Raw genomic sequence first — 15,423 nt, 5'->3', positions numbered from 1 at the left:
ACGAGAAAGTGGAAATGAGGGGACGGGGAGGAGGAAGAGGATAGGGTGGAGAAAGTGATTAGATTCCCCCCTCCCCCTTTTGAGGGGAGATACAGATTTATTTGGGGGAGGGATCAGAAGAGTGAGTTTGTTTTGCCTGTCAGTAGGATTTTTAGGCCACTCATGTACAGAGCCTAGAGTTACACTTTGCTATATTTTTGAGTGATGCAACGTAATGGACAGAGAGGTACTGCAATAACCTGCTGAACAGAAATGGGAGCTGTGATAATAAAGTTCAAAAATCTCTGATATAGATAATATATCACAATCTACAAGTTGTATTTGTGTAATCTGAAGTGTGTTGGCCACTTAGTAAAGTCCTGTAGGGGTATTTTATTGGGGGGGAATCTAAAATGCTTGTCGTTTGGTGCTTCTAAAGGCAAAAATAACAATAATTCAGGTGTATTTTTGAGTCACCGCAGTAGCTCATGTTTGGCAGAAGCGAATTACAATATGCAGAAAGGTGGTGCACTTTATGAGAAGTGGGATTCGCTTAGCAAGCGAATTCTAACAAAGGGCTCCTGCAAGATCCTTATGTATATTGTATGGCAAGAGCTGATGGTAGTTGAAATAAAATATACTTATTTAAAGCACTAGGTGGCAGAGGAGCTCTAGATTTATGGTACATGATAAATAGTAGCTGAAGATATTTCTGACTGATACAGACCTGAAAAAGAGCTCTGTGTAAACTCAAGTGTCTCTCTCACCAACAGAAGTTGGTCCAATAAAAGATTCTCTCCCGCCTTGTCTCTAATATCCTGGGATCACAACAACTCTACATAATATAGTCAAAGGCAGCTTTAAGAAATACGTGTCTGTAGAAGTGATAGATGTGTAGAAAAACACTTTGATAACTACAAAAGAAAAATAGGATAGTTGTCATTGAACGCAATATTATCTACAGTAATTCATTGTTTTGTGTCAATTCAATTAGGCCTATGCCAAGAAACTTTAATGCATGGGCCTCTGCATTTGTATATAATTCTGCTTACTACTGGATGGATTATGAAAACTGATCTTGTATTTCAGTTTCCCCTACTACTTTTTTTAAATCTCAAATATAGATGCCTGAATAAATTCTGCTGCCTGTATGCTGTACATGCTTGTCATTGTACTTATACAGGCAGAGAGACATATAAGTAACAGGTCACTACATGATAGCATTATTGCAAGGAATTTCCTTAGACAAATACAGGTTTAATGATCAAGGACCAAGTAGCCATCAAGAAAATAGAGGGAATGATGAAACAGCATGAAGTTCAGATGGATTGTTTCTCAGAAATGAATTCAGCAGGAGCAGCACTTCCTTATAGCCCCCCTTACCTCTAACCTATACTGAGTCACTGTCAGAATATGCCATCCTGCAGGCCCAAGAGAAAGTGAAATCTGGGAAAGGGACAGGCAGTGGGAGGGGCCAGAAGCAGAGTAGAGACAGGGTCAAGTTTTGCTATTGAAATCGGGTATTACTGAGACAGACTTTAATCCACTGCGTTATCTTATTTAAAGGACAAATGCAGAAGGCTTGACACCTTTACTTCTCTTGGACTTCAAACCTGTGTTCTGTTTTTCAGTATAAATCAGATAGACATGTACCTGTGATAATGCCCTGGAAGCTAATGGTGAATCAACAGACAGAGCTGGAACCTGATTAAAGGTGCCTGCAATGAATATTGTAAGTTTCAGTCTATGCTTAGGCTGACTAGGGTTTAGAACAAGAACAGCATTAGTATTTTGGGGGGGAATGGATTTAAGCGCTCCATGTGAAAACAGTGACCACGCATCCTACAGCTCTGGTGGGTATCATACTTAAAGCTCCTCTGAAGTTTGGTACTTGTGGGGGACGTTGCAATAAATCTTGTGGCTCCAGCATTCAGTGCGACATTCAAAAGTGTAAATCAAGCTTCTGTATGAATAGAGATAATGGGCAGAACGTCATTACAAATCTTGTATACAAAACACTGAAAAGGGCAAGAGTCTTGTGAAATGTGTTGTACAGCTGAGGGTCTATGATATTTTAAAAAATTATTCATCAATGACCAGAAACATTATTGTGAAGGGCTTATTTGGCGATGTGGCTTGCAACTATTTTCTATTATGACATAGTTCTAGACCATAATATTACATGAACTATTTCCACCACAGCTCAGGATTTTGAGCAGACTGTTGGATGGATTTCGTCATTCTATAATCCGGGATTAATATTAAATACAAAGAATAATGATTTTAAAGAGGCTTTAGCAAGTAGTTTAAGCCCCAAAACTGACCTGTTCTGTTCTTGTAGGAAATGTATAAATATTAATTCTAAATGGATCTAATCGTGAAGCCCTTACTCCATCTTCACTTATTCTCAATTCAGGCAAAACTTCTGGGTTTGGTCCAATCGTTTATTTATGTATTTATATATTTAATTGATTTAATATATTATTTCAGAGTCCATAAGCCTGGCCCAATGTTTTGCAAAGCTGTTTGAATGACCTTTTTTATGCATGATGAAAGTGAGCTATTTCTAGGATGGGACGGTAGTCTGAGACATCACCCACCCCTGAAATATTTTGGTGGTTCTGGCCCTATGGTGCTTTAGGGGTTCACTGAGACCAGTGAGGGGTTGTATCCCACCTGCCTTGTAACCCTGGGTGTTTCTGTGCTGTGCAGCTTTGTCTCAGAGCCCTGACAGCAGCAGCCTGCCGATAGCACAGTGACCTCCCTTGGCTTCCAGCCTGGTTACTCCAGGCAGGGTGATACCAACAGCCCTCCAGTCCTGAGTCTACCATAAACCATCTCCGCTGCAGTGCTTTATTTATTTTATAATTATACGGTAAAAATGAGAAAGTAAGCAATTGTTCAGTAATAGTGTGCTGTGACACTTGTATTTTTGTCTGATTTTGTAAACAAGTAGTTTTTAAGTTAGGTGAAACTGGGGGGTATGTAAGATCAATCAGACTCCTGAGAGGGGTACAGCAACAATCTAGAGCCTTTTGTTCAAAATAGACTACTCACCACTTCACATGAAGCAGAGCTTTGTGTGGCTTGAAAGCTTGACTCTCTAACCAACAGAAGTTGGTCCAATAAAAGATGTTTACCTCATCTATCTTGTCTCTCTAATATCCTGGCACTGACATAGCTACAACCTCACTGCATATTTTTCACCACAGTCGCTCTTCCAGCTTGGTTGGCCAGGCCATAGCCAGGATCCAATACAGAGCTTAAAATACTTGGTTTCTTTGTCTCCTTAGGTGAAGGATCACTAAAATGTCTCTATGCTCCCCTTATATTATATCCCCTAGTCCATGGCCTCGAGTCAGGATGAAGCCCGGCTGTTCAGACTCTTCCTGTTCTTCCCTTCTCCCTGTTAACTCTTATTTAAATGGAGCTTCCATTGTTTAGATTCCATCGTGCTTAATATATGTTGGATTCCATCATGCTTAATTTATGTCCATCCTGTCTGGGAGAAAACCTTTTTCTCCCTTTGTTTGGTCACAGACTTTAAAGCATACTATCAGTAAGTACCCATAACTCCTCGTATCTCCTCAGTCTTAATACATACATTTCACAATGATATTAATTACCAGTGTGTCACTGGCTTTCATAAAAGGCCTTACTTGATACTTTTATAGTACAGTAATATTGTATATAATAATTTGATTCAATTGCCTAATCTTTGTGGTTCAGACCCTCTATTCTCCCCCTGGGGTGCTTGGACCCTGATTGTCACAGGCCCCAAATTCCTCCTGCCTGTTTTTTTGGCCTGCACAAGTGAGAATGGCAGAAGGGAAGGCACCAGTGCTTGAGAGTGGAGAAGGGAAGGTGCAGTGGATGAATGGGTGGGGTGTAGAGATAAAAATCATAAGGCCATCTTGAATTCTAAAGGACAACTAGGCATCCATCTTGTAAGCCCTTCTTGTCCCAGCCTAGTTGAGTTTGGTGCCATTTTTGTTTTGGTGGGAAATGACAGTAGCTGTCAATCACCTAATCTGCCTAGTGACCAAAGCTCTATGTAAGGCTGTGTTCAGATCAGATCGGGGCTGCCCATCTGAGTGGTAGAGTCTGGTGAAGACAAACTTGGTAATTCAGAGTAGGCCATTCACCCCATAAGGGTTACTTGAAATAGGGAATACACGTACTCACATGCATCCGATCCATCTTTTATAGGATTCGCTTCCTACATGCACGGCGACGCAAAACAGAGAATGGGAGGGATTTAATTTAACAATTTACCTGAAGAAGCACTCGTGATCCTATTCCGGAATTCCTGCTTCCACCTAAGGGATCCAGCAGTCCTGGTGTGCGGTGTCAACCTAAGAAGGGAAAGACATCAAAAAATCAAGCTGCTAGAAATGGTATCGTAGTCATCATCTGTTTGTATTCATAGCCCTTTGTTTGTTACAGCCTGCCTTGTTTTGTTATATGCCTAATCGTTATACCTCTAAATTTTGGGAGTCCTTGCAATAAATCCAGTTATACCTTTATCTTGTTCGTGTTTATGTGGGAAATATATAAGCCCTCAGTGATAGATATGGGTGGGAGACGAATCTGAGACCAAGATTTGGGCCATCTTTTCATTTTAGCTCCTGTTTCGGTCAACAGGAGATGGGGGGGAGGAAGCACCTACAGATTGGAGATGAAGGAGGAAGATATGGCTGCTCAAAATGGAGTGCCAGGGAGGGAAGACACCCATCAACAAGAAGGAGAGAGGTCACTGAAGGAGTAACATCTGCATGGGCCAGTAAAGGAGATCTGGGGAGCTACCACACAGATGGCAAGGGGGAAGAAGAGGCTGCAGTAGAGAGTAAAATAAATGGAGCATAGGTCCCCGTTCCCATGTGAGTTTTCTTATATGGTGTCTAGAACACCCTTTTGCCTTAGGCCCTGCTGCTCACCAGATGCCAGCAGCCACAGCACACATTTCCCTCAGTGTTATGGTTTTGTATTAGATTTTAATGTATGGGAGGATGGAGGTACTGAGGGAAATTGCAGCTCCTTGCCACTTAGCGGGACTATCGTCCTTCATCAGTGCCAAAGACTACATGGAAAAAAGAGCAATTATTATATGGCCAGACTGAACTTGCCCAGACAGGAAAGATTTAAAATGAGCTCTGAAAAGAGCCACAAAGAGACTCTGGCAGATGTACTCAGGAAGGGAGTTCCATAGACAGGGCCCTTCCACTGGCCTGATCCAAAATAAACAAGAGCATACTTAGCACTAATCATCTGTAGATTTCAACAATTTACAAAGGCAGGTAAGTAGCATTATCCCCATTCTACAAACAGGCAAACTGAAGCACAGTGAGGTTATGTGATTGACCAAGGCTACACATGCAGTCAGTGGCTGAATCAGGGACAGAACCCGAACTTCCAGCAGGCCAGTCTGCTACTCTGTGCACTGTGTCTTAAGATGGCAACTGATATCCTGTGCCTCAGGATAGCGAAAACAAATTACATCACCATAGCTAAACAGCAGAGTAAAAGAGGAGACAAAAACCTCCTTTAAAAATTGGAAGTCAGATTCTACTGAGGAAAACAGAAAGGAGCATAAACTCTGGCAAGTAGGTGTGAAAGTATAATTAGGCAAGCCAAAAAAAGAATTTGATGAGCAACTAGTAAAACACACAAAAACAATTTTTTAAAAAATACATCAGAAGTAGGAAGCCTGCCAAACAATCCATAGGGCCACTGGATGATTGAGGTGCTAAAGGAAGACAAGGCCATCGAGGAGAAGCTAAATGAATTACTTGCATGGGTCTTCGCTGCAGAGGATGTGAGGGAATTTCTCGTGTCTGAGCCATTCTTTTTGGGTGACAAATCTGAGGAACTGTCTCAGATTGAGGTGTCATTAGAGGAGGTTTGGAACAAATTTATAAATTAAACAATAATAAGTCACCAGGACCAGATGGAATTCACCCAAGAGTTCTAAAGAAACTCAAACATTAAGCTGCAGAACTAGTAATTGTGGTATGTAACCTATCACTTAAATCAGCCTCTCTGCGAGATGACTGCAGGATAGCTACTGTAATGTCAATTTTTAAAAAAAGCTAAAGGGTGACCCAGTTGATAGTGTGTACTCGGACTTTCAGAAAACCTTTGACAAGGTCCCTCAACAAAGGCTATTGAGCAGTCCTGGGATAAGAGGTAAGGTCATCCCCGGATCAGTAACTGATTAGAAGACAGAAAACAAAGGGTAGGATAAAATGGTCAGTTTTCAGAATGGAGAGAGGTAAATAGTGATGTCCCCAGAGGTTTATACTTGGCCTAGTACTGTTCAACATATTCATCAATGATCTGGAAAAAGGGGTAAACAGTGATATGGCAAAGTTTGCAGATTATGCAAAATTACTCCATTTAAATCCAATGCTGACTGTAAAGAGTTGCAAAGGAATGTCACAAAACCGGGTGGCTGGACAACAGCGTGGTTGGTGAAATACAATGTTGATAAGGCCAAAGTAATGCCCATTAGAAAACATAATCCCAACTATACATATAAAGCAATAGGGTCTAAACTGGCTGTTACTACTCAAGAAAAATTGTGGAGACATAGTTCTCTGAAAACATCTGCTCAGTGTGCAGTGACAGGGTACTGGAATGTTAGGAACGAAAGGAAAGGTATAGATTATAAGACAGAAAATATCATAATGCCACTATATAAAGCCATGGTACACTCACACCTTGAATATTGTGTGTAGTTCTGACTATCCTATCTCAAAAAAGCTATATTAGGATTAGAAAAGGTTGAGAATGGCAACAAAAATGATTAGGGGTATGGAACAGCTTTCATACAAGAAGAGATTAAAAAGACGGGGACTGCTCAGTTTAGAAAAGAGACAACTAAGAGAGGGATATGATAGAGGTCTGTAAAGTCATGAATGGGATGGAAAAAGTGAATAGGGAAGTGTTATTTACCCCTTTATATAATACAATAACCAGGGGTCACTTAATGAAATTAATAGGCAGCCGGTTTAAAATAAACATAAGAAAATATTTCTTCAGACAATGCACAGTCAGCCTATGGAACTCATTTCCAGGACATATTGTGAAGGCCAAAAGTATAACTGGGTTCAAAAAGGAATTAGATAAGTTCATGAAGGATAGATCCATCAATAGCTACTAGCCAAGATGGTCAGGGATGCAACCCCATGCTCTTTGTGTCCCTAAACCTTTGACTGCCAGAAGCTGGGAATGGATGACAGGGGATGGGTCTCTTGAAATTGCCCTATTCTGTTCATTCCCTCTGAAGCATCCTACATTGGCCGCTGTCTGACAACAGCATACTGTATAGATGGACCATTGCTCTGACCCAGCATAGCCATTCTTATGTTCTTAATTACAACCCACCTTGGATATTTTTTAAAAAATCATATTTTGCCACTGAAGCATTTTTCAAAAACCACAGTAGACATTCCTTCATATAGGTATGATTTGTGATTTGCTGCTCTAGATGAAACATAAATCAAGTAACAAATCCTAGTCCTAGAGCTATGGTGACGTCAATTGTGGTACTGGCAAGCAAAGGAGGAAATAAATAAAAGGGTATCATGTTGATCAGTGCTCCATAAGAAATACAGGGAGAAGGAGGAGAGAGAGAGAAATTTGTTGTCAATCAAATGAAGGAGGGACAAAATTATCATTGCAGAGACAATCATGAGGATTTAAGTATGTGCAATTGGAAGTGAGAAAGATGATAAATAGTCTCTGTCCTGGGAATAGTGCTGAGTCACGCTGCACTTCTTGCTCTGACAATTTCCAGATTTAGCTGACCAGATCAGCCATTAATCTATCCTGGTTATTCTCCCTAGGTTTAATTAAGCAAGACAGTGCAGAGCTATTATAGGAGAATATCTGAGTATCAGTCCCCTGAAGGATTTGTGGCCAGGGTTCTCCAGACCATGTAATGCCCTAGTTTGTTATTACTGAGTAATACCTCCTTTTCTTGAGCAAAGGAGATACTCCAGACACATTTTGAGGGAAATCTATCTAAGGGCTGGAGTGCCACCTATGTTCATACTGAGTAGCACCTTACTTTGTGAGAAGTCCCATTTTCCTGAGGGGAATGATTCACAGAGTAAGGCACTTCTCAACATGAGTAGGGGTGGATTCTGCCATCCTAAATTTTTCTTAAATAAGCAAATCCAAGAATAAATGGCATTCTAGAAAAAGAAGTTTTTCCCTCCAGCTCTTTAGATTCCATTACCAGGGAATAATGTGCCTTAATTTCCTGATGAATAAAAGGCATGATATCCACGAGAAAATTAAATATATAAGTAGTTAAACTATTTGAAAAAATTACTTTAAAAAGCACATATCATTTGCCTCTAAAATATCAGTTATGGACATGCAAAGAATCCATTCATATCACTTATCAAGGGTGGCTTAGACCTCTCACTATCAGACTTTCCATTAAAATAGCCCTTTAAAGCTGGAAGAAAGAAAAAAAACCTCTCGGAAGGGAACTCTCCATAGCTCATTTTCAGCCTTTCTGATCAAAAAGATGGTTATTGGTTTCAAGCCAACAGAGTGTATCTTCCTCCTTTTGCTGATTTGACAGATGCTGCGATCCCTGAATCTGTCATACATGCTTTAGGATGGTTTATCAGTTTCATCTGATGACTGATTTAGATAGGGTAATCTTTACTCCAAATAATTTAATTCAACCCAATTTATTGATGATTTAATTATAACTATGATGTCTTCCAGAGAGGATAGTAGTCAGCTTTTCTAGTATCCTTTTTCAGAACAGTCTCTTTTAGAAGCATAGGTGAATTAAGTAAAAAAAAAATTGTTCTCCTTCTCCAGAACTGCCTTCAACTGGATTCTGAACCTTGCAGCTACATATTTCTTTTATATTGGGATCTAGAAATGTAAAGGAGAATCACAACTTCATTTAAAAAAAAAGAAGCTTTTAGCCCTCTTCCTTCCAAATGTAAATGTGGCTTGAAAATGTAATGTGATTGCCAGTGTTCAAAGTTTTTCTCTGAGTTTTCTTAAAGATCACACATTCAGCTGTGGGACTGTCTCTTTGGAATCCAGAAAAAACATAAGAACATAAGAATGGCCCTACTGGATCAGACCAAAGATCCATCTAGCCCAGTATCCTGTCTACCGACAGTGGCCAGTGCCAGGTGCCCCAGAGGGAATGAACAGAACAGGTAATCATCAAGTGATCCATCCCCTGTTGCTCATTCCCAGCTTCTGGCAAACAGAGAGTAGTGACACCATTCCTTACCCACCCTGGCTAATAGCCATTGATGGATCTATTCTCCATTAATTTATCTAGTTCTTTTTTGAACCCTCTTATGGTCTTCGCCTTCACAACATCGTCTAGCCAGGAGTTCCACAGGTTGACTGTGTGTTGTGTGAAGAAATACTTCCTTTTATTTGTTTTAAACGTGCTGCCTATTAATTTCATTTTGTGACCCCTAGTTCTTGTGTTATGAGAAGTAGTAAACAACACTTCCTTATCTACTTTCTCTACACCAGTCATGATTTTACAGACCTCAATCATATCTCCCCTTAGCCATTTCTTTTCCAACCTGAAAAGTCCCAGTCTTATTAATCTCTCCTCATACTGAAGCCATTCCATACCCCTAATCATTTTTGTTGCCCTTTTCTGAACTTTTTCCAATTCCAATATATCTTTTTTGAGATGGGATGAGCACATCTGCACACAGTATTCAAGATGTGGGCCTATCATGGATTTATATAGAGGCAACATGATATTTTCTATCCTATTATCTATCCCATTCTTAATTATTCCCAGCATTCTGTTTGCTTTTTTGACTGCCGCAGCACATTGAATGGATGTTTTCAGAGAACTATCCACAATGACTCCAAGATCTCTTTCTTGAGTGTTAACAGCTAATTTAGACCCCATCATTTTATATGTATAGTTGGGAGTATGCTTTCCAATGTGCATTACTTTGCATTTATCAACATTAAATTTCATCTGCCATTTTGTTGACCAGTCACCCAGTTTTGAGAGATCCTTTTGTAGCTCTTTGCAGTCTGCCTAGGTCTTAACTATCTTTAGTAATTTTGTATCATTTGCAAATTTTGCCACCTTTCTATTTACCCCATTTTCCCAGTCATTTATGAATGTGTTGAATAGGACTGGTCCCAGAACAGACCTCTGGGGGACACCACTATTTACCTCTCTCCATTCTGAAAACTGATTGTTTATACCTACCCTTTGTTTCCTATCTTTTAACCAGTTACCAATCCATTAGAGCATCTTCCCTCTTATCCCATGGCAGCTTACTTTGCATAAGAGCCTTTGGTGAGGGACCTTGTCAAAGGCTTTCTGAAAATCTAAGTACCTTATATCCAGTGGATCCCCTTGGTCCACATGCTTGTTAACCCCCTTAAAGAATTCTAGTAGATTTGTAAGGCATGATTTCCCTTTACTAAAACCATTTTGACTCTTCCTCAACAAATTACGTTCCTCTATACGTCTGACAATATTGTTCTTTATTATAGTTTCAACCAGTTTGCCTGGTACTGAAGTCAGGCTTACAGGCTTGTAGTTGCCGGGATCACCTCTGGAGCCCTTTTTAATTATTGACGTCACATTAGCTATCCTCCAGTCATTTGGTACAGAAGCTGATTTAAATGATAGGTTACAGACTACAGTTAGGAGTTCTGCAATTTCACATTTGAGTTCCTTCAGAACTCTTGGGTGATACCATCTGGTCCTGGTGACTTATTGCTGTTTAATTTATCAATTTGTTCCAAAACCTCCTCTAAAGATACCTCAATCTGGGACAGTTCCTCAGATCTGTCACCTAAAAAGAATGGCTCAGGTTTGGGAATTTCCCTCACAACCTCAGCTGTGAAGGCCGATGCAAAAAATTAATGTGGTTTCTCCACAATGGCCTTATCGTCCTTGAGTGCTCCTTTAGCACCTCGATCGTCCAGTAGCCCCACTGTTTAGCAGGCTTCCTGCTTCTGATGCACTTTAAAAAAAATTGCTATTACTTTTTGAGTCTTCTGCTAACTGTTCCTCATATTCTTTTTTGGCCTTCCTAATTGTATTTTTACACTTCATTTGCTAGTGTTTATGCTCCTTTCTATTTTTGTAACTAGAATTTAACTTCCACTTTTTAAAGGATGCCTTTTTGCCTCTCACTGCTTTTTTTACTTCATTGTTTAGCCATGGTGGCTCTTTTTTGGTTCTCTTACTATGTTTTTTAATTTGGGGTATACATTTAAGTTGAGCCTCTATTATGGTGTCTTTAAAAAGTTTCCATGCAGCTTGCAGGGATTTCACTTTTGGCACTGTACCCTTTAATTTCTGTTTAACTAACCTCCTAATTTTTGTGTAGTTCCCCTTTCTGAAATTAAATGCTAGTGTTGGGCCACTGTGGTGTTTTTCCTGCCACAGGGATATTAAATTTAATTATATTATGGTCACTATTACCAAGCGGTCCAGCTATAGGTTCTTTGATGGGTTCACAGTGGTAGGTAGTAGTGCCACTCAAGCTACTATGGATAGCTCTAAGGTCCCCACAAGTCTTCCCCTGCAGGACATAGGTGCCAACTCCATGGGTGATCTGGGGCTGGAGCACCCACCAAAACAAAAAAATAGTGGGTGCTCAGCACACACCAGCCACAGCTGTTCTGCACGACTGCCAAACAGCTAATCGGGGAGGGGCTTGGAGGAGGGCAGAGAGCAGTGAGCAGCAGATGGGAGCAGACCTTGGGGAGGGGGTGGAGCGAGGGCAGGGTTTTGGGGGAGGAGGGCAGAGAGAGGCCGGGGCCTTGGGGGAGGTAGCAGAGTGGGGTCAGGAAGAGGAAGAGAGAGGGAGGGGCCTTGGGGGAAGGGGCAGGGCCTCAGGGAGGAGTAGGGATGGAATACCCCCAGGGAAAACTAAAAGTCGGCACCTATGCCGCAGGCAGCTGGCTAAGGCTCAGCAGCTCCTTTTTGTGTGACTTGTGGCCACAAACAGGAGCAGCTCAGTAGTGTAGAAACAGCTTGGTTTAGTGGACTAAGAAAGGGACTGAGAGCAAATAATTTGAAGGTGACACCCTCAGCGGTCTTAGTCAAGACACTGAAGCTAACATTTTCAAACTTAGATGTGTAACTTCAGGAAGTTAATTCAGGCCACATTATTTAAGTGGTGTAATATGGTTTTTAGATGCCTAGATTTATAGTCACAAGTTTGAAAATATTGGTCTCACTGCTCTGTGCCTTAGTTCCACATCTGTAAAAGGGGAATCATAATTACATTACTCACTGTGGGGTGGTGATAATTATTTTCATGTTCTACATTCATCCTTAAACTAACCAGAAGGCACACAAAACCCTCAATGACTGAGAGATGGTGGCATCTAGAAAGCCGGGACTACTGTTACTTGCAAAATTTATTTTAAAATGTTGGCAACGGTGCACAGACTCCAAGTAGCTGGTCTCCACTTCTCCTGTGGGGGACTGGCAGGATGGAAACAAATAATTCCCCTAGACTCTCCGTTTATACAGAATTAGTCAAGTTTTGGATGCAAGCCAAAGAATCATCATGCTACCCTTGCTCAGAATCCTCAGGCCAGCAATTTGCATAGTGATGGGATCATTGTGGATAGGAATACTTTACAGTTGGGCAGGGTGCAAACATTGTTTCACAGGCCTACCCAGAAGTGCAAAAAGTAGCTCTGGGTTGAAGCGCTCAGAGAAATATTAATGAACAAAGCAAATAATCATTCTGACTGATTATTAGGAAATTACAAACATGGTACAAAGTGGATGAATTTGGCTCCACGTTTCCAGCTGATTCACAGCTGCATTCAGCTCCCAAGGACTCTGCCTTAATCCACTCCTGGTGAGAAATAAAAGACTCAGATAGAGCAAAGGATGATGAAGCTAATCCACATTCTCACAGTCCCCCCTAAATATTAGGGATGAAATCCTGACCCATTGGCAAAATTCCCATTGACTTCCAGAGACCCAGCATTTCACCTAAGTCTTCTTCCCGTGAATTAATATACTAATTAAGAGCTCAGCTCTGTGAATTGCTGAACTCTGGCTGCAAAGTACTTTGTGTTTTTAGTTCCCATCAAAATCACTGGGAGTTAAAGGCGCTTAGTACGGTGGTTCAGTCCCTTACACCGTAGTCATGTATAATTTTTTTCTATTTGCAATTATTTATGGACTATTTTATCTCCTACCTTCTCAGCCAGTTCCCTGAATACTGTTAGTAGAACTCTCCTAAAGCCAGTACAGCTTGCTCATTCCAGGATCCCAATATTGGGAAAATAATTTAAATAAGACCTTTCATCATGTGCTTTTTGAATCCCTTATAGATCCTTTCTTTACAATTTGCATTTTCCTTTAAAGCAAGAATCTTTGTGCCTTAGTGCAATTCAAATGCTACAAAAGAATGCTTTCTAACTACACAGCTCCAGTGGGGCAGAGTGCATCATACTCATAAAAAGTCGAAGACCTAGTTATAAGGGCATCTTGTGTTTGCACAAGGGTGTAACTAGGAAACACCAGAGAATATTTGTAGCTGAATTTTGCTGTTACTGACCAGCTACAAAAGACAGTGGCAATGTATTGAAATAGAGCTATAATGCACCACTCATTATGCTGTGACTAATATGGCTTTATATCTTCTTTTAGCTACAGAGGAAGCCCCGAGGCAGTGGGGATTATCAGAAAAGCAGCAGTGTGGGAATGGGAATAGAAGAAAAAGCAGGAGAGTGGCCAGTGCTAGTTCTCTTCAGGGAAAATGTAGATCCCTTTATAGATGCATAGATCCATTATGTGCGTGTAAATGGAAGCATGGATTGTTTGTTATCCTATACAACCTCGCAATTAACCATGGAACAGGCTACAAATTAATTTCATATCCTATAAAAAAAGAACCAGCTCTGTTTTGTTTCTTTTCTGTTTAGTGTATCTGGCTGTAGTAACTTGCAATTAGTTTCTGCCTCAATTTTTTTACACCTAGCAGAAAGCAACATTTTGTGATTAATTAATTTTTAATACTGTACCAATGCATGAAAAGTCCTTTAATTGGCCAACCACATTCTTTGGTGGTGTAAGATATTTAAAGTCACACACTCTTCATATAGTCTTCTAAACAAGTTTAACAGAGAAATTAATTATCCCATCATTTGGTTCAGAACTTCTTTTCAAGTAGATGACTTCATCACAGATAAAAAACCAGAAATATGGATCAACAAATCAAACGCGTACAAAATAATCAGTGGCGACTGTTCCCCAAAAAACATTTTATAATGAAAAGCTTTCAAGTTTTTCTACCTTTTCTCCCTGTGTCTGACCTACAGTTAACATGTGTTGCTGAATGACAATATGCTCTATGACAAATATCTCTTTGAATTGCATTTTCCTCCCAGTTTCCCCTTTTTTGAGAGATAGGGGTAGTAATTTACTGCTGGTATAACCTTCCCTGCATTGGGCATTGAGTAGGAGGAATGGAGTAAGGCTCTGTCTATTCCCTGTCCACTTGCTTCAGTTGACAAGTAGCCGTGTTTACTCCTGTGTGCTTGGACCCAGGGTGCAGGTAGCCTGCACGGAGGTGTAAATGGGGGTAGTCCAAGTCACAATCTAACCTTTACTTTTTTAACTGTAAAATAAAACTAACCAATCTGTTTAGGGAGGAAGTCCACAGGGAAATCTGCAGCCACATCTTTGTGAGTGAGGATGGGCCCAGTGAGGTTGAAATGGACCAAAAAAATATCAGAAGGGGCACAAGCACCGACTCCATGGGTGCTCCAGGGCTGGAGCACCCATGGCAAAAAAATGGAGGATGCTGAGCACCCACTGGCAGCCCCCCAATCAATGTCTCTCCCTCCCCCCAGCATCTCCTGCCTGCTGATGGGCCTCACCGATCAGTACCTCCCCCTCCCTCCGAGCGCCTACTGCCTGACACGGATCAGCTGTTTTGTGGCGTCAGGAGGCACTGTGGGAGGAGGGGGCAGGAGCTATGGGGCAGCGTGTTCGGGGGAAGGGGTGGAACTGGGAGGGAAGAGCTGGGAAGAGACAGGGGTGGGAAGAGGCAGGACGGGCGGGGGCAGAGCAGGGGTGGGATGAAGCAGGATGGAGGCATGGCATTGGGGTAAAGGGTGGAGTGGAGGTGTGGCCTGGGCAGAGCCAGGGAGGGAGCACCCCCACGGCAGATTAGAAACTCAGCGTCTATTGAAGGGGGAGAAATCTAACTGAAATGTATTTAAAATATTTTAGTGTAGTTTTACTGCTTTTATTTGATTGTAGTTACTCAGACAGGGCGCATCTCTAGGTTGTTTGGTTCAAAGGGTGGGTAGGAGTTCAGGCCAGTAATATCAAAACTGGTTCACCCATCGCTGTGTCAACTAAACTATAGATTTCTTTGAGTTGCTATTATTCAACCCAACGTTTATGTGAAATATCCATAGAAATGT

This window comes from Dermochelys coriacea, chromosome 2, assembly GCF_009764565.3.
Source record: "Dermochelys coriacea isolate rDerCor1 chromosome 2, rDerCor1.pri.v4, whole genome shotgun sequence".
Lineage (NCBI taxonomy): Eukaryota > Metazoa > Chordata > Testudines > Dermochelyidae > Dermochelys > Dermochelys coriacea.
The sequence above is the reverse complement of the archived record's forward strand: the minus strand, read 5'-3'. Positions refer to the sequence as shown.